Consider the following 25,475-nt stretch of genomic DNA (forward strand, 5'->3'; position numbering starts at 1 on the left):
CTGGCCTCCCAAACAGTTAGGGTTACATGAATTTCATTTTAATAACTTGAATTTGAAATTAATCAGGAAGAAATAAGCTAATTATGATCACTAATGGTAACTAATCACATGTTCAAAGATATGCACCACTTAGCTCAATGGTTTTGTTCTGGCACAGGGTGGCTTTGAAGCAGTCAAAAAAGACTACATTAAATCTTGCTGTCTGCCAGGTAACCTTACAAATATTAATTAAATAATCAATAACTGCTTGTGCATTAAATTACTGAATATTAAGTAACTTGATTTCTTAAAAAATATGTTTTCACACATGACCTTCTTTCAGTCGCTAGGGCTTTTCATATTTTATTACTTTTTCTTCTTTGTGGGATATATTTTGAGAGATCTTTACAATAAATTCAAGTCTCATGTTGCTGAAAAAATATCTGAGATAGGCTTCAAATGACATTTAAATAGTTTATCAACATTTCAGAGCCCTCCAGTAAGATTCCTCTAGATGCAGATAGGATATATATTTTTTCTTTTTTTAATGCCATCCTGATGGAAAAAAAGATCTGTAAAGGAAGGAAAGAGTTTTTGTTTTAACTTCAAGGAGAGTCATGGCAGAATTTTGAAGTCTAAGAGTTATTTGGCAATTCAACAAGAAACATTAACTCATTTATGAAGATTCACCTGCTATAAATTGCAGTTGGTTGCCAAGTTTTGATGGGACCAGATAATCTCCAGACATCTTTTCCAAATATAATGGTTCTGTGATTTTGTGACCTTCAGGTGTAAGTAATGTGAGATGTCAATAAACTGCATGTATCACTTGCCCTTTTGCCAGATAATGCTACAAGAGTAATTCATACTGTACCAGAACGGGAAATGCTTCCCAAGACCTGCTGAGCAGTGGGCTCTTTTTCTGGATAGCGTGATATTCTTCACAAACACAGTTCCTGGAAGGCTCAGCAAAGATTCATGTAGAGGCCAACTGTTAACACACATTTTATAACTTCATTGGAGCATGAAAGATCTAACAGGATGCAAATTGTCATCCCTGTAGATAAGAATTGATCAGAAAGTCCACAACTGGCAAAACTGCAGGTGGGAAATTATTGTACAATGTCATTGAAACCAAGTGAGTTTTGCTATAAATGAGCAGGAGAAGAAATATTGAGCTTTTGTGAGAGCTAAATTGCATTGCATGGTAGTTGTCAGCCTGTCAGTGGATGAGATTAAAGCAATTCCTATAGTATAGATCTGTCCAGAAACATAATCTAGAAGAAAATGCCTAGATGAAAACTATAAAACCTGCAGTTAGACTGTAAAATCTAATCAGCATTGATTAGTTGAAGGTTTAGCTTTTCAACACTATTTTTTAAAATTATTTTTTGGCTTTACAGGTCTTACAGTAGGATCTGAAAGGAGTAAAACCACAACCATCAATTGATTTTTTTTTTTTTTTTTATCTAGGGTCTGCAAATATTTACAGAATTATGATTCCTTTCTTTTTTATTTGTTCATAATTATTTCCTTTCAATAACTTCTTCAGTGTCAGTAGGCACACACACTAAGCCTTTATACGCTTCATAATGCTAATATTGTCAGATTTCTGATTTAATTACATTTGCAGGCCAACAGTTTTTTCTTAAATAATTATTTTTTGGAAAGATTAATCACAACAATTGAAATTTGACATTAATAAGGGAACGTATAGACATCGCTTTAACTGCATGATTTATACTTACCTGCAATGTGTATTTTTTTACGCAAAATAACACCAAGGTTCTAAAAGGCTGTCAGGAATAGGAAAACACTGCACTTCATGGATTTTAAATCATTCTGAGCTTGTTCACTTCGTTATATTACGCAAATGATCCTTTATTCCAGTATTTTATGTGGAAGTTGAAAATTCAGTTATTATCCGTTGAAAAGTCAGGTATTATCCCAAATTAACAATGAAACAAATAGATAATTTCCCAAGAAAAGCCACTAATACAGACTTTTCATTGATTCCAAGGTTTTAGAGGTCAGGCTTTGGCAAACAAAACCAACCAAGTCTTGGGGCACAAGGATAAGCTAGTTATGTTTACCATGGCCTGTCAAATGTTTAAACAAAAATGAATACATAAGTATTCCATTGTGTTAGGAATGATAGCTGTAGAGAGCTTTGGACAAATCTTTCTCTAGTCTCCTTCACTGAAGAAGGTGAAGGTTTGCCAAAATGTCAATGCTGTAAGTGAGGACTCGGGAGTTCCTCTTTACAAGGAGACGACCAACACTAAATTTTTTATCTGGAGTCCATTGTGTCAATTTAATATCTGACATTTGAAAATACTGACAAAGTCCCACAAACATTTTTTTTGCAATTAATTAAAATTATTGATTTAATCTACCCACATATAATAAAATAAGAGAGAATAATAGTTCTTGAGATACACTGCAACTGTTTTTCTGAAGTCCTTCAATCAGTCCAGTTAAATATATAATATAAAATGCTCAATCTATAGGTTTTTTTAAGAATAAATTATAAGTTAATCTGCTAGAAGTCGGGAAATAATTTTCCAACCATATACTTACTTTTCTGTATGCATTTTCAATTTACTTTATTCCTGCTGTTTCAACACTGAGCCATGCATGGAGAGACAGAAGAATCTGAGGGAGTCTGAATTTTCATCTACACATTGTTATCATTACAGATTACTCATTAAAGTGCAGTTTCAAAATTTGGGAGGAATCTGCTAATGAACTACTTAGGCCCTACACTGACATGAAAAAATTAAAATTGAGAAGTTAAATTTATTTCACATTATTAGAAATGAAGAGACACTTAAAAGCAATGGACATTGTAGAGAATATGAGAAATTCTCAGAAACACTTTTTTTAATATGATTTTCTAACCTAAGTGTACAAGCATTCATAAGAAGGCCTTACAACTGAGAAGAAATGTTCAAAGCTATTTGTAGTCATCACAAAGCAGAAAAGAAGTGAACACTCAAATCAGGTAAAATGTCTTCTTCTACTTGAGATCAGATTATTCAACTAGAATAGTAAGACACTAACTAAACATTTATAATACGCCTGAGTACTAGCACCAGGACATCAAAATTAATCTCCAACACAATTTGACATTTTTAAAGTGCTTTTATAAACCCTATTAACAAAAGACTTTTCTACCAGAGATTAAAACAACCACTTCCAAACAAAAATTGTAGATGCCAAATACAGTAAAGTTGCTTATCCATTTCCATTGTACCTCAATACTATCTTCCTTAGTAATTTATCAGAATAAATACCCTTCAAGGGAAAAGCAGATGTGGAAAGGTAAACAAAAACTTACTGAGAGTAGTTTGGGATTCTCTTTCTATTTGTAACAACCAAAATAAAAACAAAGCTGCCAGAATTTTTGTGAGCTATTCTTCAGTACCAAAATACAGAGGAGTACTGCAGATAAGAAGACACTGAACCCCTGAAGTCCCCAGCAGTAGTTACTGTGAGTTTCTCAGCTGAGTTCTGCCCATACATTGTTAGAACTTCCTATATTGCTCGGGTAGTGTCAGACCTCACAATGTTCTTTGTCCTGAATTCTATCACCAGAGAACTATTTTAAGAGCAGGCTATCTGCTGAAATGCTCTAGAGAACAGTGCAGTTCAGTTTCTGGTTTAGGCAGAAATTTTCACCCATTTCTCTCGATATTTTTAAGACACTCTTCGTTTGAACGGTCTGCACACCTGACCAGTTTGTCACTACAAATAGACCAAAGTTATCTTTACATATAATGTATTTATTTCCAGTTTGATTGGGAGACTGAGGATAAACCCATGACAGGAAAAGAACTTATTCTTCTCTAAATCTTTTAACTTCTGTGGTAGTCCTCAGATATCCATAGTTGGCAGATTACCATTTGGATATTTGTCACTTGGAAGAGGCTACAGGAAGTTGTATGGAGCACACTAGAAGTAACATATTGTATTCAGGAAACTATAATATTTGGAATTTATTCAGATTCCATTTGGGTTTATATTTAGATACAGATAAATAATCAATTATATTAACTAAAATAGTCTACTGATTTAAGTTTTCCTTTACATAAAGCACAAAACACAGTGCCACTTACTAATTTTAATTTGGAAAATTTTCAGCAGCAATAATAAATAGGGAATGTGAGGAAGAGGGCAGTACTTCCTTAACATAACTGCATAGATTTAGAAATATTCTTTCATTGGCACTACTAGATTCAGACAAAGTGGTGCAAAGTTCCTGTCACAGCAGATTAAGCAACAGCATTCTTAGTTGATGAGATCTACCAATTATAGAAACTTTTTTATTATTATGACTACATTGGTGAGTGTTGGGTACTCTAGTTTGGGGGTTTAAGTATTCAATTGGCTGATTAATCAAAATTAATGATAAATGGCCCATTATAAAAAAGAAATTAAAATTAAGAATGCTAATGAAGAGTAAAGAAAAATTAACAGGTGAAGTAATAAGCAGTACTAAATATATTTTTGACCTACAATTGTTCGTTGCATGATTCTGAATATTATCTTCATTGGACCTCCCCCTGCCCTTTAAAAAACAGTACAGTTGTATAAAGGAGCAAGGGGTACAAGTTAATCAAAATTGGTCATGGATGACAAAAGTATAAAGTTATTTTGAAAATGCCATATAATAAAGAATGTATTTTTTAAAACTAGCAGGAGACAATCGCTAGTCTAAATAGACAAAAATAGTGAGGTAAAGGAAATACTCATCAGAGATGAAAAATTTATGAAAGAAAGAAAAAGCAAAGAATCATTCCAATGAGATTTGAAGACATCAGGGAAATGTGTGAGATATTAGCTTGTTAGGTACAAAGACTGTAGAAAGGACAAACAGCAGCAGGAGGAATGAAAATCTCTCTCAAGAAATAAATGACTAATTCACCAACCAGACTGAACCCTGGTTGTCGGTATTCCTCAGAGCCCTATTCCTGGAAAAATAGTGTTTGCTGTTCACAATAATTTCTCAGCTAAAACTTGATTCCACTGCTTTGCTTATGCTTTGCTTTGATTTTTCATCAGTTGTTTAACATCGCCCAGCCTCAGACACCCTTTCTTTGAATAACTAGTCAACATGATCTGCACAGTCAGTTAGAAAGCATTTTATGTGCACAATTAAATACATATTTCAACAGAGTCATGTGAAAGCAATTAAGATTGGAGAAACTAGAGGAAAATATCTTTGACTTCGACTATAATATCTTCTAAACAAGTACATTCATTTAGCTAACTTAAATTCCTTGGCTATTCCAAGATCTGTGTTTATAACAATTTGATACTGCAGGAACATGGTGAATCACAACATTTTGTGGGCCATATTGAAGTCAGACCTTGTTTTCTCAAAGTTCAGGAGAAAAAATGTATATGTAGAATTTGATATGTTTTAGGTACAGTAGACAGTTCTTCATCAAGCTCATGGCTTTTCAAAATTCAAGTAGCTTGACAGTCCTAGGTCCCAGTTACCAAAGGGACCACCTGTTTTCAGCACAGTAATGAAACTTCAGGCAGTATGGATCTTTCTACAAGGGTAATATCCATACTGTGTGAAATGGGCTTTCTTGGGGATGCATCTGAAACCATGGAACTCTTGCTCTTGACAGCAAGTCAATCACAAAATATGAAGTACAACGTGCTCTGTCTTCCCCATGGAAAACACAGATCATGTGAGCACTGTGATTGTTTTCTCCTCCTCCTCATTGTCCCCTGAATATCAGAAAAATGCAAAAGTAAAAACATCTGGTATGAAAACACAAAAGAATAAGAATGTATGTATGGAGAAGAGTTTTGATCTTCCATTGATCTTGAAAAATTAAGAATACTAAAGGTGTACGTATGAAGGAGGGACGATACCCACTAAAACTCTAAAATGTGTCTCTTTCAAGCATGATTTTTATGAGTTCATTAGTGTAACTAATAAAGTCTTTTTCTTACTGTTATTGTATTCAGAATTGTAAGTCTTTTGTTAACGCATAAACAGACACTCAAGATAGCAGAAATATAACATAACCATCTTCATGTCCACACATAGTACTTTGTAGGGTGAAAACACAAAATATGCAGTGTATCTGCTAGACTTAAAGAAAAGCCACAGCTTATGAGACATTCACAGTGAACACAGCATCTAATGCTTATTTACTTATCTTATAATGAGAAAGTTCCCAAACAGATGGTGTGACCAAGCCTCCGGAGACTTCAGTGAAATGTCTGGAAATTGATGGAGCTTTTTCTAGCTGGAAATAGAAAAACTAAACAAACAGAAATAAAACAACCCTCCAAATTTAGTAGAATGGATCATAACCTTCAATTCCATCTTGCACGCCAGATGAAAATATAAAGCACTTCAAATAAGCATAGCATGACTTCAAGTTTTAAATTGAAGAGTCATAAAAAAGTGTATTGACTTTTTTTCAGACATTTATAAATTTAAAAAAAAATATTTATTCACATATATGCAAGTACTGTATTTCTACCTTTTTCTAATCATTGGGAAAGTTGAAGCATCATTAAAACAAAAGTTAAAGTACTATCAGAATTTCCCAGAACTCTTTTAGAATGTGTGGATATGTTTACTTGCTGTGAATTATTCTGGTTTTACTTTTCCTCACACACAAGATGAAAATATACAAAGATTGCACTTTAGTTGTTCTGGCACTTAGTTTAAGCACAATCTTTTTCAGCATTCATAGTTCACATGATTAATACAACAATCCACCTGTGGCCTTTTCCATTCCTATGTTAAGAAACAGAGATACACGCACTACTCTTTTTGAGTCCCCATATTTTTCAAAGTACAGTAATTTCATGATTACAAGACACACCTGATGATAAGCTGCATTTCCGGGGTGTCGGCAACGTTTAGATCCTCGTCTCTATATAAGCTGCATCGGATTATTTGCTGCACTTTCGTTCGCAGCAAGGATCTGTGTGCAACTTTCACAAAGTTGCCAATTAGTGACAGAATTGCGGGATCGCGGGGTTTACTGGCTCGGCTTGGGTCCGGGCAGGCTCATTCACCCCTGCCTGCCACCTGCACCGCCGCCGCCGCGTTTGCTCACCCTGGCCCAGCTCTGCCAGCCCCAGTGCCACTGGGCTTCCCCGTGCCGTCAGGCTTCCCTGTGCTGCTGACCCCAGTTCTTCCGGGCTTCTCCCTGCTGCCAGGCAGCCCCGTGCAGCTGGCTCCGCCTCTGCTGGGGCTGGCCAGGCTCCAGCTCAGCTTGGGGCTGCTGTGGGCTTTCACTTCTGGGTTGGTAACTTTTAGAACATTTTTCATATATTAGCCGCTCCGGATTACAAGCCGCACTTCTGGGTTCAGACCAAAATTTTAGTCAAAATGGTGCGGCTTATAATCGTGAGTCTTATAACTCTGAGTCGCTTTCTACAATGCATGAACCCCACTCATACTTGCAAGCAAAAATAACTTATATGTGTACACCTCTCAGTTCTGAGACTGTTCCTTCCTAAGTCATTTGGAGACAAATGTGGTGCTGACATTTAAGTCTCATTTAACCTCTGTCTCAGTTATAAGGTTCTCACAGTGGTGTGACTGCACATAATTTTCATCTAACTGAAAATAAAACCTTATGGTTTTGTAGCTGATGCAAACATAGATGATATCTCTGACAGGATTGTTATCAACCATAAATGTGCACTTGTTTATCTGAGTGTAGCTGCCTAGGGCTTCGGTGCCAGAAGTGGCACTGTCTGCAGAGGCTAACAGAGTGATTTGAGAAAGGTAGACTATACTTTTAATTAGTCCTATTGACTCCTTACAGAAACAACTTTAAGGTTTATTTATTTTATTACTGTTCAGAAGGCAGTAGAACCTATCCCTCGAGTCCAGCTAACCTGTGGCAGCTTGACCTAAAGACTTTCGTGCTTTGTTAATAGCAGTTAACTTCTCTAAATAGTACACGAAGTTACAGAATGCCTCTCAGAAAAATCTGAAAGAAAAGACCCAAGATGCAGAGATGCATTGAGAGAAGAAAACCATATCAGGGATGGATAAGGCAAGAGTTATCAGATGATCTATGAAGGGAAGAGGGCCTGATGAAACCCAAATTTTATGTAGAACAGAGATAGAAATGGCAAAACAAAAGCTGACTTATTTGATGTAGAGCTTCTCTACCTTCAGACAAATAACCACAAATGAGACTAAAAAATCCACAAAATGGCTCTTTTTCTTCCCACCCTGAACAAATACTCTGTCTAGCACAATGACCTAGACTGTCATAGTAAAAGGTTGACACTATGATTACTTTCATATCCAAGTCTTTCATCTCTAAAGAAAGCACATTTCAATATCCATGGCCAGTTATTAGCTGATTCATGGCTTATGTATACAGATCTTCCACTGTAATAATTGAATCATTTTATTTAACAGAGCAGAATTACACCCTGACTTTATGAAAGGCTTCTTATTGCTTTTCACATCGGAAGGAAAGTAAAGTTTAGTCCTTAATTATTTGCTTTATCCTTCCCTTCCCTTCCCTTCCCTTCCCTTCCCTTCCCTTCCCTTCCCTTCCCTTCCCTTCCCTTCCCTTCCCTTCCCTTCCCTTCCCTTCCCTTCCCTTCCCTTCCCTTCCCTTCCCTTCCCTTCCCTTCCCTTCCCTTCCCTTCCCTTCCCTTCCCTTCCCTTCCCTTCCCTTCCCTTCCCTTCCCTTCCCTTCCCTTCCTTCCCTTCCCTTCCCTTCCCTTCCCTTCCCTTCCCTTCCCTTCCCTTCCCTTCCCTTCCCTTCCCTTCCCTTCCCTCATCTAGGGAGTGGATGTGATTTTTTATTGTTTTTAGCTTTTCCCTCTGGAGCTAAATATTCTCTCCCAAAAGACGGAAAAGACATGGAACGCTTTATTTTCTTAAATAACAATGCATCAATTCTTTATTGTTCAAATAGAAATGTTTTTTTAAAGCAAATCTCAGGAGTAGAAGATTTTGAAAGAGATGCAAACATCTTAGGAGGAGAAAGTAAAAATCCTCTAGTGGTAAAGTTTCTGTCGTCATCTTCTTACAGTGATTTCCAATCTGAACATGTATTTAGTGACTCTAATTATCATAATATGTATTCATGTACCTTTTGTAGATTTTTTTATGGTAGGTTGTTTTTTTTTTTAATTAAATCCAGACTGTGGGTTTTGGAATATAAGGTCTAAAATTGGTAGTGGGATTTCACAGGGAGAATTCATGCCTCTGCTACTCTATGACTCTCTCCACCTTTAGATTGTAGTAGACTACTTTTATCTCTAAAGGTGAAATATTCTATTGCCTGCACATTATTTTCACATAAATCTTGCATTTCTTCACTAATAAGGTGATTGCCAAGAAAAGGTCAATTGCAAATAAATGCAATAAAGGTTATGCATTAACTATGTAAAACATAACATTCTATATTTATGTATAAGGCATTTTCAAACTCAACTATCAGAGTTTAAGCACATGTTTTGTCATTTCATCAAAAGATCTGAGATTCTGTAATGGATTGACCTTGACTGGATGCTAGGTGTCCACCCAGCTGCTCTTCAACTTTCTTCCTTACCCAGACAGGGTGGGAAATACGATAAAATGCTTGTGGGTTGAGAAAAGGACCAGGAACTCACTAATCAATTTCTATCATGTGTAAAACAGACTTAGTTTGGGGAAACTAATTTAATTTATTGCAAATCAAAAGTCAGAGTAGGTTAACAACACATAAAAACAAATCTTGCAGCTTTTGCTCCACCCTTCCCTTCTTCCCAGGCTCAGCTTCACCCTAGCACGGGATCCTTCCACAAGGTGCAGTCCTTCAAGCACAGATGGGATCACAAGTCCAACCAGCAAACCCACTTCAGTGTGGGTCCATCTCTCCATGGCGTCCATGTCCTCCCACGAGCTTGCTTCCAGCACAGGCTGCCAATGGGGACACAGTCTCCTTTGAGCACCCACCAAAACAAGATGAGTTGAAGGAAACACTTTGGTTTGTAGTTTAATGGCAAAACCATACTGTTATTTGAATAAACCATACTAAAGAGTAAATAAGCTGCCAACACTACTGCAGCATGGTGCCTTTTACATCTTTACTACTATCAATAGTCATAAAAAAGTGATTACAATTTTCCCAACAGAGTATTATATTGAAAACCTTCCTTCACAGCTCCCTCATTAGAGAACTAGGTAACACCATTATCTAGTTGTTGAAAATAAGCAAGTAAAATTATAACATGGAGACAAATTTCCAAAGAAAATCGACTATATGGAATTTTCAACAGTTGTCTTGATAAGAAAGAAGAAATCTCCTCGAGTCAGGCGATGCCATTTACTCAGGTTCTTCGTCTGAATAGTCATAGTTTTGAGGAATAGTCTGTGCAGAAGACAATAGAAGTGTCCTTGATTTTTCAAAGTCAAAATTCACTATCATAAAATTTTTCTAGAATAAAGTCCATGTATATTTCTGTACTTCACTTCTTTGCTTAACTTTTATGATCTGAAAAAAATTCAAAAGTAAAAATCCTCTGGGATTTGTTGGGGGGGTTTTTTCTTTGTTTTATTTTTTAGATGAATCTCAAGATCTTCAGCTAGCTCTTCAGTGCTACTGGAAGCACAGTTTATAGGGATCTAAAAGGAAAAGGGCATTATGTCTCTGAGCCATAAAGGCCACTGAAGTCTGATAAACTGACTTTTTAGGTCTCTCAGGCTACAAAGTTTTTAATGCTTTATTTTCAGTATTCATGGAGACAGTGGTTAAAATATTATTATACGACTTCAAGGAAATTCTGTGAAAGTAACTGACACTTTGGTGTACATGATTCACACTGAAAATGCACAAATACAACACTAAACTTAAAATCAGCAGATACAGGTAGAACTTTGATTTGCTCCAGTGGAATATGACTCTTTTAGTAAAACTGAACAAGGTTATTGTGGTGTTCCATAGGTTCTACATTTTCTCAGATTATGCTAAAAATCATTTGAGCATTGCTAATGACGAATATATTTTCCTTAATTCAATATGTACTTGAATGTATCTTGCTTAGAGTAAAGTATGCTGTCTAAGACTGGCAATCTATCTGGAGAGTTTTCCTTCCTGAAAACTGAAAAGAAGTTAAAAATATTTTGACTTTTCATGGTAAGTTTGAGTTGGATGCACGTGTATGTTGTGGGGGTTTGAACTACTGAAAGGAAGAATCTTTAAAGGTGAAAAACACCAACTTAACCTTTTAATTGGTGTTGATTTCATGCTAAGAAAAATGAAAAAAAAAAAAAAAAAGAATATTTATTTTTTCCATGGTGGAATACCTTGCCAATACCAGTCATAATACACATATTAATTTATTGCCCCTGAGTAAATCATCTGTTCTTTGTATATACGTTCTTTATGCCCAATTTCTTTGTTACTGGTAAAATAAATGACAGAAGTTGCTGTGATCTTTATAGTAACTTTTCATACTGTGTCAACAGATCAAAACTCCTATTGGGCTTTTAATGAGGGGAGAACTTAGAAGAGAGAGATTTTAAAGGCTTATTTTCTGGTTTTGTGCTAGTGTTTCTCATGCATTAAAAAAATGAGAGAGAGTGTTTTACTGTCATGTTTCTCAGTTGAAAAGTATCCCACATAGTATTACCACTCAGACCTTTTAGTCTAAGGATCTTAGATCTCCTTGTTTATCCTCTCATTATCCCCCTGCAATTTCACATTTTATTTTTCATGCTTTTATTATCTCATGACAACATTATTTAGGCATAGCAATTCATAATATTATTCTTCTACTCATTATCTCTTTCTAAAGACACTCTTGTATATTATGTCCTTCTTTAAGTATCAGATTTAAAATACAACTATTGCCTGAAAATAGTCTTCTAACGTGTTGTTTAGATGTCTATTTAATTAGGTTAGACACCTCAAATACTTCTCACCTCATTTATATCAGGTCCTTAGGATGCTTCAGAATTCATTTCAATGTTATCTAACACAATAAAATATTATCAGCTTTCAAAATGGACAGAAGTTAAACTGTAAGAGTTGGTGGGAAACATTTGTATAATTGATATGCATATAATATTGTGTATCACTATATATACCATTAATATAAATAAAGATATTTTTTATTAAAGTGAACAGTGGTAGTGTAGATCAGTTAAAAATACTTCTTCAAAGCAAAATAAACCGGTTTAGATTTAGATTTTTTATCCCCTTCTGTGAGTTTTTAACATTTGCACATTAGTATTTTAAAAAAAACCCTCAACAAAATTGTCTCCTGATAAACAGAATTTTTAAGATTGGAAGGGACCTCTTGAGATGATCTAGTCCTCCCCTCTGTCAAATTACTGTCACCTAGAATATTTATGCAGGAACGTGTCCAGATGAGTTTTGAATCTTTCCAGAGAGGGATACTCCATGACCTCCCTGGGCAGCCTGTTCCTGTGCTCTGTCCACTCTCAACATAAAGAAGTTTTTTTCCTCATTTTGATTTGGAAGTTCTTGTGTTTCAGTTTATGGTCATTGCTTCTCATCCTGTTGTTGGGCACCACTGAAAGGAGCCTGGCACCATCCTTTTGACACTCAGCTTTGAGATATTTATATGTATGATGAGACCCCCTCTCAGTCTTCTCTTCTCCAGACTAAAAAGGCCCAGCTCCCACAGTCTTCCTCATAAGAGAAATGCTCCAGACCCTAAATCATCTCTGTGCCCCGTCTGAACCCTCTCAGGAGCTCCTTGTCTCTCTTGCAGGATCCCAGAACTGGACACAGCACTGCAGATGTGGCCTCACCAGGGCTGAGTGAGAGGGGCAGGATCACCTCCTTGACCTGCTGGCCACACTCTTCCTAATGCACCCCAGGATCCCAAAGGCCTTCCCTGGCCACTAGGGCATTGCTGGCTCATGGCCAGCTTGTCACCTGCCAGGACTCTCAGGTCCTTCTCCGCAGAGCTGCTCCCCAGCAGGTCAGCCCCAACCTGTGCTGGTACTGGGGGTCATCCCTCTCCAGGGGCAGGACCCTGCACTTGCCCTTGTTGAATCTCATTTGTTTCTCTCACGCAACTCTCCAGCCTATGAAGGCTCCACTGAATGGGCCTTCAGCTGTATCAAGCCACTCCTTCAGTTTTGTATCATCAAACTTGCTGAGGGTAGTTTCTATCCCTTCATCCAGGTCATTGATAAACAAGTTGAATAAGGCCAGAGTCAGTTCTGATCCCTGGGGAATGCCACTGACTGCAGCTCCAGCTGGATTCTCCTCCTCTGATCATGACCTCTGAGCTCTGCCATGCCACCAGTTCTTGATTCACTTTTCATTTCATTCAACACACGAGCTTACCCTACGAGAATGTTATGGGAGACAGTGTCAAAAGCCTTGGTGAAGTCAAGGTAGGCAACATCCACTGCTCTCCCCTCCTCGACCCATCCTGCCATGTCATAAAAACAACACCAGAAAAACAGAAGATAATTTTGAGCTGGCTTTCTTGGGTATGTGGGACAAAATTTTTGCTTAACAAATTAGATAATAAGCAAATTACTTTGCAAGTAACATACCAACCCTTCATTTAAGAAAATCAAGAGGAATTACTGCACAGTTGTAGCACTCACATGCATCTTTACAAATACAAAAATACCTTTGATAATACACTTCAAAATATTTATAATATGGGAATATTTTCAGAGTAACTGCATCTGTAGGACAGAAAATATTTTGAATGTTGAATTGCAGCATTCTACAGATATTTGTACACAGAAGTGATAATAAATCACATGTAATAATTTCTTTAAAGAAATAAAATTTTGACAAATCACTAAACAGTACAGTTAATTCAGTCAAATGTTTGTATTGAACACTTTCAATACAGTTACTGAATGGTTGCAGAAACACCCAAGCTATTTAATTATAAACAAGAAAGAGCCAGGTATTGATGTCTTTAGTTAGATCTTGAAAATTAAGTTTAATAGTGTAAAATGGAGGATTTTTTTTTTTTTTTTTTTTTTTACTTTTGTCATTATTTTTGCATCTTTTAGTCTCGACTTTTTCATGCTCATTGACCTGGATCCTTTTCTATACCTTCATGGATGTCTAAGGTACCCAACTGCAGCATTTAAGATCCCATGAGGGTATTCACTGGTAAGATGGATATATGAATAGGCATGAAAAAAGGGAGAGGAGGTCCCAGTCTTCTGCCTAACATGGTTGAAATTTTGTTCCAAGGAAGATTTATCCTAACACTGGGAGTTTTAAGCTTGCTTCTCTTTTGAATGTATGTCCCTAACATAAGTTGTTTCATTTCAATATACATGCATTCATTCTTTATCAAGGAAAAGATAGTCTCCACTAAAAAATGAAAGTATGCATGCAATTTCAATACAGTTCTTTTACAGTCTCCAAGTTCCACCAAGTTATACAGAAGCAATTTCCCTGCAAACAATTGTCAAACATTATGTACTTTTGCTCTAAACCACAGCCATATATTAATGATTCTGTTTCTTGTTTCTTCCCAGAAACAGGCATATGTAAGTTTATAGGACTTTCAAGAGATTCTGTAAACTAAGATATGAAAAGAATATACAGGTGTAAGGAACTGGATGATTTAAAGCAAGGAGTCCAGAGTTAGCTAAATTGCTGCTTGGAATTCACATGCGCCAAAAAGGAAAAAAAAATACAAAAACAAAACAAATAAACAAAAAACCCCAATAAAAATAACCACAAACAAACAAACAAATAAGCTAAACCAAACCAACCAACCAACCAGCCAAAAAAAAAAAAAAAAAAACAACAAAAAACAAAAACAATCCTCCCCCCCCAAAAAAAAAACCACAACAAACCAAAAACCAAAACAAACCACAAAAACAAACCAATCAAAAAGCAACCAGAGAATCATTGCACAGAAGACACTAGTGAAAGGACTTTCCTGGGAACCCCAAGGCAGATGAAGAAAGAGAGCCAAGGCATCATCACATACATTGTGCATTCCAACAGTGTCGCCTCTAAACCAGCTGGATCAGTACTGCCATCATATCTCATGGCACAAACCCCAAGCTGTCATGTCTGAGCATGTACTCTATGTGGAGACAAAGCAGGAAGTCTATTCATATGAAATAAAAGCAGCCTCTATGGAAAGTCATATGAACCAGTGAATATCCCTTGCTGAGCTGATGCTGTTGGATGTCTAAATCACCATAAGTTTAAAGTCTTCAGAATTAATTCCACAAGCCTTATAATTTCTATAGTTGTTTTTATATTATAATAATATTATGGAAATATTATTCTTCTTAAATTACAAATGTGGAGTGTGTTCTATCATTAATGTTTTGGTCTAGTGTATAATGAAGCTTCACTCTTTAATTTTGGTCACTAAAAAAAAGCAATAATCAAAATCCTCCTTTCTTGTTCCCAAAACTTTCTCACACAAAGTATTTTGTCAAAAGAATAAAATTGAGAAGTGAAAAAGAACATCACAGGAAAAAAATATAACTTCCAAATTCAAGAGTCACCATGAAACATGTGCTTCATGTTTCCCTCACATTCTATCGGTCAGACTTACAGGCTCCCCAGGATAACAACTAATAACTTCTGAAAAATTACCTGAAAGGATCAAATTAGATAACAGTTGTTTCTCTCTGATCGCAGGCTCCACCACCTTGGTGTGTCATCATTCCATTAAGAATTTTAAGTATGTAAATCACCCATAGCTCCTATGACCTTTTCCAGTTGCCTTATTTCAAAATTCTCTTTTCCTTAAAGCATCTTCATTCATACTGTGTGACTTGCATTGCTCTCCATATTTTTCTGGTTGACTTCTATCTTATTTCTTCAGCTTCTATATTTCAGTTCTGTTAATCCAGTTCTTTGTATTTGTCTCTTCTTTAGTCAGTCTTAATTTTTTTTGCATCCTCTTGGAGGTGTTATTTGATCCATAAGCAAGTGCAGTGTATTTGAGAGAAGGGAAAGAACGACATATTTCAGTACAAGTCTGGAAAACAGAAAGATTACAGAAGATTTTTTTTTCTGGAAAACTCAGTTTTCCTCTGTGGGTAGAGATCAATAAAGTTAGAAAGGAAACTTCAGGAAAAACAGTTAAAGAGTAGATAGTCAAATGTTATTTGCCTTTTTTGCAGTTCACAGAGACCTTTTTCATTCAGTAACATAAGAAGTATTGCAATGAGAAAAGAAAAGAAAAGAAAAGAAAAGAAAAGAAAAGAAAAGAAAAGAAAAGAAAAGAAAAGAAAAGAAAAGAAAAGAAAAGAAAAGAAAAGAAAAGAAAAGAAAAGAAAAGAAAAGAAAAGAAAAGAAAAGAAAAGAGAAAAGAAAAGAACCCAAGGAATGTGTCTCATGTTAAGAAAAATTTGGACATAATTTTTTCAAAGTGGCATTCTATTTAATGGCGATAAATCTTAATATTATCCATTTTGTAATCATTGGTTGCACTGTTAAGACCAGAAACTGAACTCTTTTCCTAATTTTCAGTGGAAGAAGCTAACAAGATGTTAGTGTTCCTTACAAGCAGAGAAAAATTGCCACAACCAAGGCATTGTCAATCAGATTGCCGATTACACTGTCTGTTGAACTATATCCATCTTGTCTGAAAGGAATATCACGTTTGGTGCTTTAAAAAACCCACCCACCAGAAATTACGAAATTTGAAAAGAGCAGGTTGTGAGAGACTGAAATGTTAATGGTTGATGACTCAAACAATTGGCTATTTGCAGAAGCAGCAGGTGCTTTGATGGCAGTGTGTGAGGTAGCAGCCCCTCTGGATGCAGCAAGCTGGGGTTTGAGCCAGATAAGGGAACAGACCTATAAAAAGTGGACCCTGTGAAGTCGGGTTGTGCTTTTTAACATGTCAATGTCCTCCCTTACACAACTGGCTCAGGTGTGAAAAATCCTCAGGAAAGGTATCCAAACATGCACATGTAGGCCTGAAGGTGTTCATCCCTTCTGATGGTGCCTACTTGGCTAAAATATGATGTAAGAGGCACCTGTCATGTCTTAGAAGGGGCCATAAACCATCAAAGACCCCTCTCAAAGTATCTCAGAATAAATTCTGGGGCCTTCCACCAGAGGACTGTGCATGATCCACAGCGTTGCAACAGATCCATAATTTTGCATACCCCCACCCCCTCCAGGAGAGGTACCTGGGTATTCCACCTGAACCTGAGCTAATATTAACCCACTAAAATTTGTGTTTCATGGGCTTTCCCCCACCCCAATGGATCAAGAGAGAAACCAGAACTTCAACCAAAGGACTCAAAATTGCAACTATCAGGTCTTGTTTCTGGATCCATAGGTGGTGATATCTTTCTACTCTTAACCTTTCGTTCTCTTTCTTACACATGCATTTTCTTAAGTGTTATTTTTATACCTTTATATTGTTATATTTCTACAGATTAAAAAAAAAAAAAAACATGAGAGTTAAGAATTTTTTTCAGGTGTTAATGAAAAATATTTTAAATTCTTACATTTTAAATGTAAATAGAATTATAATATCTACAAAACCCAATGATATATTCAAATTCCCTACCCCCTTTTTTTTTACTTAGTTTCTAAAGTAATTCTGTTGTCAAGCATGATGACATGAAAAAAAAGAGCAACACTTACATTTCAGTTTACTAGTTATATATAAGCCACAAAATGCATACTGAAAATTCTGGAATAATAATAATAATAATCAAAACTTCTGAAAAACAGAACCCCTTTTAAAGTCTGAACCAAGCTGGAAATTAAGTGACTCATTTGTGTAGTTGCTTGGTTTGGAGGTGATGAAGACAGTCATGTAGAACACATAGAATAATTTTGCAATAAAAATCCCTAAGTGGTCAGTGTCTAATTTTTTGTCTGGGAAAAAATTCATTCCAACCTCTAAGTAATAAGTGGGATTCTGTTTAGGTTTTGTTATCCCCTAAAAAGATGATTTCATGTTCTCCCATGGCAGTTTTTTCCAGTACTTGAGCGTCCAAACAGTGACAGAGATTTTCTCCCTTGTTAATCACAGTGTATGTTCCTTAGTATAGTTTGAGTCTATAATTCTTTTGTTAGATTTTGTAGACTCATGAGGTTTCTTTAGACTTTTTCAGTTTAGAACCTCCTATTTGAATAAGAAAACTACTTTTTCTCAGTGTGGACCATTCTCTTATTCTTATTTAACATCTTTTGCCATTGAATTTCTCTGGTTTCTTCATGTTCACACACTAATCTCATCCATATCAGCACCATGGTACAAGCTATACTGTTGAACTTATACAGTTTTGCTCAAAATTTCATATCTATATGCATGTATATGACAAATTGTATAAAACAGATTATTTTATTACATATCTACAATGTCTTTCTGGTTTTATGTTTGGGAACTACTTCTTATATTGTGTTTCAGTATAATAGTATTTGTGGGTGTGCTTTCTTAATGTGAGACTGATCAAGCACTGGAACAGGTTGCCCTGGGAGTTTGTGGAGTCTCCTGCTTCGAACACATTTGAGAGAAATCTGGAAATGTACCTGGGAAACTGGTTGTAAATGGCCCTTCGTGAGCAGACGTATTGGACCCAGTAATGTTCAGAGGTACCTTCTAATATTAACCTTTAAGTTATTCTGTGATAAACCATTCATACCTGTACTTACGAGTAACTGCTCTGCTACATTTAGAATATAGAGATTACTTCTGCCTTTTTGTAGTGAGTAAAAATGGCATGTTAAGAGTAATGATTACAGATTTGGTATTTCAAGAGTTTTGTCCAAACCACTTTGTCTTTTTTGTCGTTTTAAGGAACAGGACTTGTCACAGATTATCAGTTTGATTTCCTTCATTAGTTTATTCTTCTACCTCAAATGTCTGTTAACAGTCTGTGCAACGATTTTAACTTCTTGCTCATTAAGTTTATGTCTAACTGAACAAATTATTCCTGAATTAATATTAAATATCCTTTGGATATCTGAATAACCAAGCTTGCAAAATTAAGCTGTGTTTGAAGTGGGTGACTTGATTTAAGGCTTATCTGTGTATTTGTATTTTATAAGTGAGGTCTATTTTTTGCTTGAGATCTTGTGTAAAGGTATACAAAATACTGAACAATGGCAACACCCTTTATGAATTGCTTGAAATAATAACTCACTTATTAAAAAAATAGCCTCTAATATTTTGTGCATTACTTTGACATGTATTTTCAGATATCTTCTAATACAGATTCGAAAAGAAAAGTAAGTTGTTAGAATGCTGATAACAAAGAATTCAAAAGTAAGAGGAAATTCAACATAATTCCATGTATTTGTTTACATATATATTCATAATAACGATATATTTTTATGATCAATTCCATAGTAATATCATTCTATCATTCAAAGAGAAATTATTTTTCAGGACTTATGTTTATTCTTTTCATGTCCTTTTCACATATTACTTTGCTTTATATAAACAACCACAAAATACAACATAACTGCGTCTGAGGTTTTGTGATGTTTGGTTTGGTCCCTTTTATAACAACTCTTCCTCAGGTGCTACAACATCAATGTTCTTATTCCTTTCCAGAACTCATCTTCAGAACACCCATATAAAGTGAAGAATTATTATTCATATTTTCTATAACAGAGGAATTATATCAAAGCAAGTTTAAAGCTCAAATTGTTAAGAGTTCCTAGTGATTTTGAACACAAAAGATCCATAGTAACATTATTCAGTACTTTGTGTTTAGAGCACAGCTTTTAGTGAGCAACATCAAGGAGTAGAGTATAGCGCATATCTGCAAGTTATTCTGTAGGAATCTCAAATTAAATAGTGGCCATCTGTCAAAACCTTTTACCTGAGTTTTCTTATATTGCAGAGGAATTCCACAGAAGAGACACTATTTTTCCAGAATTAGATGTTTGTGTAATGCAATCCTTTCACATGGAGGCTGCAGTTTCCATAAGAAACTAAATGAAAATATCTCAATGGAAAACAATTTTTTTCTCAACCCAAATGAGCTGGGAAGATTGACTCTCCTAAGAGAAAAGAGAAATTCTCCTGAGTGATAAGCAGAGTCTGAAAGGTGCTCTATATAATTTGGGGGCAACAGAGAGGAACAGAGGGTGAAATGAAGCAGGAAAATTTCCTGCAATCTACTGGTCTTAAACATATTTTTTATTGAAAATAACAGAAATAATAAGATATGAGCACCAAATTTCTAATAATTCCAAAGATTTTCTTCCCCTATTTTTTGCACATCACCGAATTCCCATGCTATTAGAAAATGGAAAAACTTATATGCAGAAAAATGTCAGACATTTCCATTTTGTATGAGTATTATCTCATCTGTAGGTCTTTTAGATGCCCACAGAATGGTGTGCTCTTTAGAGATTTATTCCATGCTTCTCAGATCTTCTCTTCACTGATTTTCTTTTCCTCATACTATCACCGGCATGCAATGAAATAACATGACATTGTTCAAAACAAGATTTCTGTATGATCATTGCAATTGATTTACCTCCCCTGACTGGGTCAGTTTCACATTTTTAGCAGTGGTTTATCAGTTGCTGCTTGTTCCAAGCCAGCCAGGTTAATAGTAGCGAGCTCTCATGCTTGAAGAGCTTTTCTTTGTCACAGCTTTCAAATTTGAAGAGTAAGTTGCTTACCACAACTCTGCTAGTGAAACAGGTTTTTTTCCTCTCTGATCAGAAGGCAGCTGGTATCTATCTTCTTCTTCAGTTTTGTCACTGATGAATTACAGATATCTTAATTCATGGGGTCTCAGCCCAATATTAAAAATCTGACATGGTGTGAAACTGTCCAGTCAATACTATTCTCATGTACTTAATAATTTTTTAGCTCTGTGTCTTTTCTTACAACAGTTTTAAATTAAATCTGTGCTATAATTTGACATTATAAATTCAATTAATTTGGAAAATATGCAGGACACATCAAATGCTTGTAAATCGGTGTTAAAATGCTGTTACTGCCTTATAAAACACCAAATGAATTTCCCCCATCCAAGAAAAGCTATTACTTCACTCTCATGGTTTTAAAATTATTCTCATGGTTGTCATTCTCTGACCTATAACTGTTACACAAAATCTCATTATATGCATGCTATCGACTTGTTCAATGGGCTTATGCTACTTGCAGCTTGGTTTAATCTCTGAAGTTATTTATTGGTGGTTAAAGCTCTATTGTTCCATCTATGTGAAAACTGTTTTACAGAGAACTGTTTACTGTCATTAATGGAGCAAGCAGGAATACAGAGAGAGTAGGCAAAAGCAGTAGTAATTTCTGAGCTGCAAATGGGATAGCTGTAGGAGTGTCTACATGAAACCTTGCCTGTTCTGTTCTGTTCTATTTTCTTGGGCATTTGAACATTAGTGAAGAAACCAGAAACTTTGGAAAGGTCAAGGGAGGAAAAACAAAGTGTTCTGGAATTAACTGTCATAGTACATTAATAATGTTTAGCTTTGATACATTGATCAAGTGTAAAGCCAGGGAATGGAATTAACTCTTCAAGGATGTTGACAAAGTAGAACTGATAGAAGAGTCTCTGTTACTTGTGTTTTTCATATCTTTTCAGCTTTTTTTTTTTCAGCAAGCATTTCTTGTTTTATTTTGTTACATCTGTTTAAAAAAGACTTTGATTTTTATTTTAATATGATGAGAAAGAATGCTGTAGTTCATGAGAAAAAAAAAAATTTAAGGTGTATTAAACTTAAACTGTGAGATAAGTTTAAAAATCTTTTAAAATTTTATCAAAAATTAAGACCAGGCAGAAACAAAGCTTCTTATAAGGGGAAAACAAAAAAACAAAAAAACAAAAAAAACCCAAAAAACAAAAAAAAAAAACCAAAAAAAAAAAAAACCAAAAAAAAAAGCTGTAGCTTAAATCCAATTTTTTACACAGTGGGTAAAAACAAACATGAAAGCAAAAATAACTTGAGTTGGAAAAAAACTCAAATTACTAAATCAAATATTCAGACTTTATTTTGCCTATTTTTGTGCAGGGTTCAGTGTAAATTGAAAGAAAAATAAAATTTTTTATTTATTCATTTAGAGAAAGTGGAGGAATTAATAATTTTGTCTATTTGCAGAATCCCGAATTTTTGCATTGCATTTGGGTTAAAAAATTCCTTGAAAAATTTCAGTGATTATTTGAAGAGTGAAGGACCTCCCAAGGAGTGAATCCATCTGCTACTCTCTAATGAAACAGGTAACCTGTAAGATGTTTGTAGTATCAAAAAAGTCAAACATCTTTCAGGTTTATAAATAAAATGATTGACTTTACTTATTACAAAATTTACTTATCACAACTTATTACAATTGGAGGATTGGTATCTTGGTGTCCTCCTTAGTGTGCCAATGACAGTTATAGGAAAATATACATAATTTATGTGGGAACCCAATAATTTTTAGTGTTATTATAATTGCTCTTTAAAAGCAACCCTTCCAAGATATTTTGTTTCTTGCTGAAGGACAAGAACGATGTCTGGAAGATACTTATTCTAAGATTTTCCCAAGGACTACAGTGAGAGTAATGAGACGCTTCCTGAATCACCCTGTTGTACCATTTTGAGCATTGATACGGGAGTTGCTTTTCTTCATTTTTCAGTGGTCACTGCAATCTTCAAAACCTTTTGAAAATGATAGATTGAGACCCTGTAACATTGGCCATACTTCTTGGAGCTTACCATGGGGGTCTTGCATGGGTTGAAATCTCTCTTGTAACCCCTGATGCAATTCTCATCCATGTCTGGTAATCCTCCTTGAATTCTGCCTCTAATCACAGGTACCTGTGAGATCTTGTCTGCAAAAGTTCGGGCAAGGAAGGCACTGTGAACCTCAATCTAGTCTGCATCCACAGCCACTAAATCACCATCCTCACTGAGCAATGGGCTTCCATTTTCCTCAGACGTTTGAAATAATGCAATGGTAGGTCTTCTTGTTGCCCACATTGTCACTTGCAAGTTTAAATTTCAGCTGAATTTTGATTTTTCTCATACCATCACCGCATTATCTGATTTCAAATTCTTCTTTTATACACTGTCCTGCTCCTACCACCTATAGAGAGTTCCTTGTATTATAAATGAGTAAGGAAATTCCTGTCTAGGCAAAGGTATGGAGAAGGAATGACCTACACTGACTGTTTTACAGACTGATATTTCCCAGACGTGAAATACAATGAAGTCATACTATCTTAAAAATCTTTTTCCCAGTGTCTTTCCATTCTTTCTTCACTTTCAAGGACAATTAACTATATAACATGAATTAAATTCAAATTTCATGTCTTGGTTAACTGAAACTAAGAGAGTTATCATTGCCAGTTAAATTTTATAGCCCTTTTCTGTAGGAAATTACCCCTAAATGAAATAGCAATTAAATGTGTGGTAAAATGTTAGGATTAAAGTAGATTTTATAATGACACATAGAATAGATACTTACCAACAGACACCGCAATCCCTAAATGAAACAGGGGTTCACTGCAGCACTTCTAGAAACTTAAATCTGTATAGTTCTTCTCTTTCTAGAATAAGACAAAGAGCATCATCTATAAAAATTACATTGTACTAGTTGAAAGGTTGACAGACAGAAATAGAGACTAAATTTTCAAAGCAAATGCTGTAATCCTATAAATTTAATGTGCATATCATGAAAGATACATTTGCTACTGCTGATAACACTGCAGGACACTGCATCATGTACTGAAAGTCCATTTCATTGCAGTATTTTTAACTGTATGAAAGTATTAATTTACAGTATGCGAGTTAATGCATTTTTTTTAAACAATTAATATAGTATGTTTTAAAATTTAAACACCCCATGCAGTTTTGTAGTACCAATGCACAGATAAAATGTGTAAAGAAAATCAAAATATCAGCATGCCAAAGCAAATTTACTTACTATATAGTTTGAGTGGAGCAGCTTTAATGTTTGCCAACATTTGCTAGCAAGCTGGCAGTCCTGGAATGCTGCTACCATGACATATTGAAATCTCAAATATGTGCACCACCAAACAATATTATATGTTTTTGGATTCCAGGGTTGCTGAAGTATCCCAAATACCAAATTTGGTTTTCTTTTTTTCTGTGTTAGGATAATTCTTGCCCATGTGATAGACATGAAAGTGAAAGAAACAAAGAAAGAGAAAGAAGTGTAATTTTATGAGAAGAGTGAAAGAACATTTACAGTAATTTCACGACTATAAAGTGCACCCTTTTGACTAAAATTTTGGCCCAAACCCGGACGTGCGCATTATAGTCCGGTGCACCTTATATATGGACAAAGTTCGGAAATTTACCAACCCAGAAGTGTGAGTCGTGAGCTGCAGGGGGAGCTGGCAGGGCCACAACTGCCAGGTGGAGGCAGGGTCACGGGGCCACGGCTGCCGGGTGCAGGCGGGCCCAGGGGCCCTCAGTGCCCCTTCTACTGGGTACAGGCAGGCCTGGGGGCCTGTAGCTGCTGGGTGCAGGCGAGCCCGGGGACCCACGGCACCGCTCCTGCCAGGTACAGGCAGGCCTGCAGTGCCGCGGCTGCCGGGTGGAGGCGGGGCCTCGGCCAGCAACCGTGCAGGGAGAGCCAGTGGCGGATCCTCGCTGAAAAAAAAAAGTGCACCTTATAGTCTGGTGTGCCTTATATATTGGCAAAAGTTTGGAAATTTGCCGACACAAGGAAGTGCGCCTTATAATCCGGTGCGCCTCATAGTCGTGAAATTACTGTATTTTATGGCAACCTACTTTTGTCTTTATATACTCAGGGAATGTTTTCTAAATCAGGTTTTTCTATGCTAAATACATATCCACATGACCTCATAGAATCATAGGATCATAGAATATCTTGGTTTGGAAGGAGCCAACAAGGATCGTTAAGTCCAACTCTGGTCCTGCACAGGACACCACAAGAGTTACACCATGTGCCTGAGAACATTGTCCAAACATTTCTTCATCTCTGGTGGGCTGGCACTGTGACCAATTCCCTGGGGAACCTGCTCCAGTGCCCAACCACAGTCTCAGTGAAAAACTTCACCTAATAACCAACCTAAACCTTCCCTGACACAACTTCAGGCCACTCCCTTGGGTCCTGTCAGTGTCTGTCCCTCCTCTTCCCCTCATGAGAAAGTTATAGACTGCAGTGAAGTCTCCCCTTGGTCTCCTCCATGTTGAAGAGACCAACTGACCTCAGCCCTCCTGTATGTCTTCCCCTCAAGACCCTTCACCATCTTGGTAGCCCTACTTTGGATGCTCTCTACTAGCTTTATGTCTTTCTACTGTGGCACCCAAAATTCAAGATGAGGCTGCACCCATGTAGAGTGAGTCAACTTGAACTACATCAACCACCATGTGCCTCTCAATATATTCACATGACCAAATTCTTACCATGACAAACTTTGTTATAACTCAATAAGCACTCGATCACCAAAAAGCAGGGGCATGTCAAGCTGCATAATATACAAATTGTAATACCTTAGTCACTTAAGGACCACCACAGAATTCAACTGAGATTAAAATCTGATTCCTGCCTATCAAGAAAAAGAACACTCTATTAAATAAATTATTTTCTCA

The sequence above is a fragment of the Catharus ustulatus genome, chromosome 1 (assembly GCF_009819885.2).
Source record: "Catharus ustulatus isolate bCatUst1 chromosome 1, bCatUst1.pri.v2, whole genome shotgun sequence".
Lineage (NCBI taxonomy): Eukaryota > Metazoa > Chordata > Aves > Passeriformes > Turdidae > Catharus > Catharus ustulatus.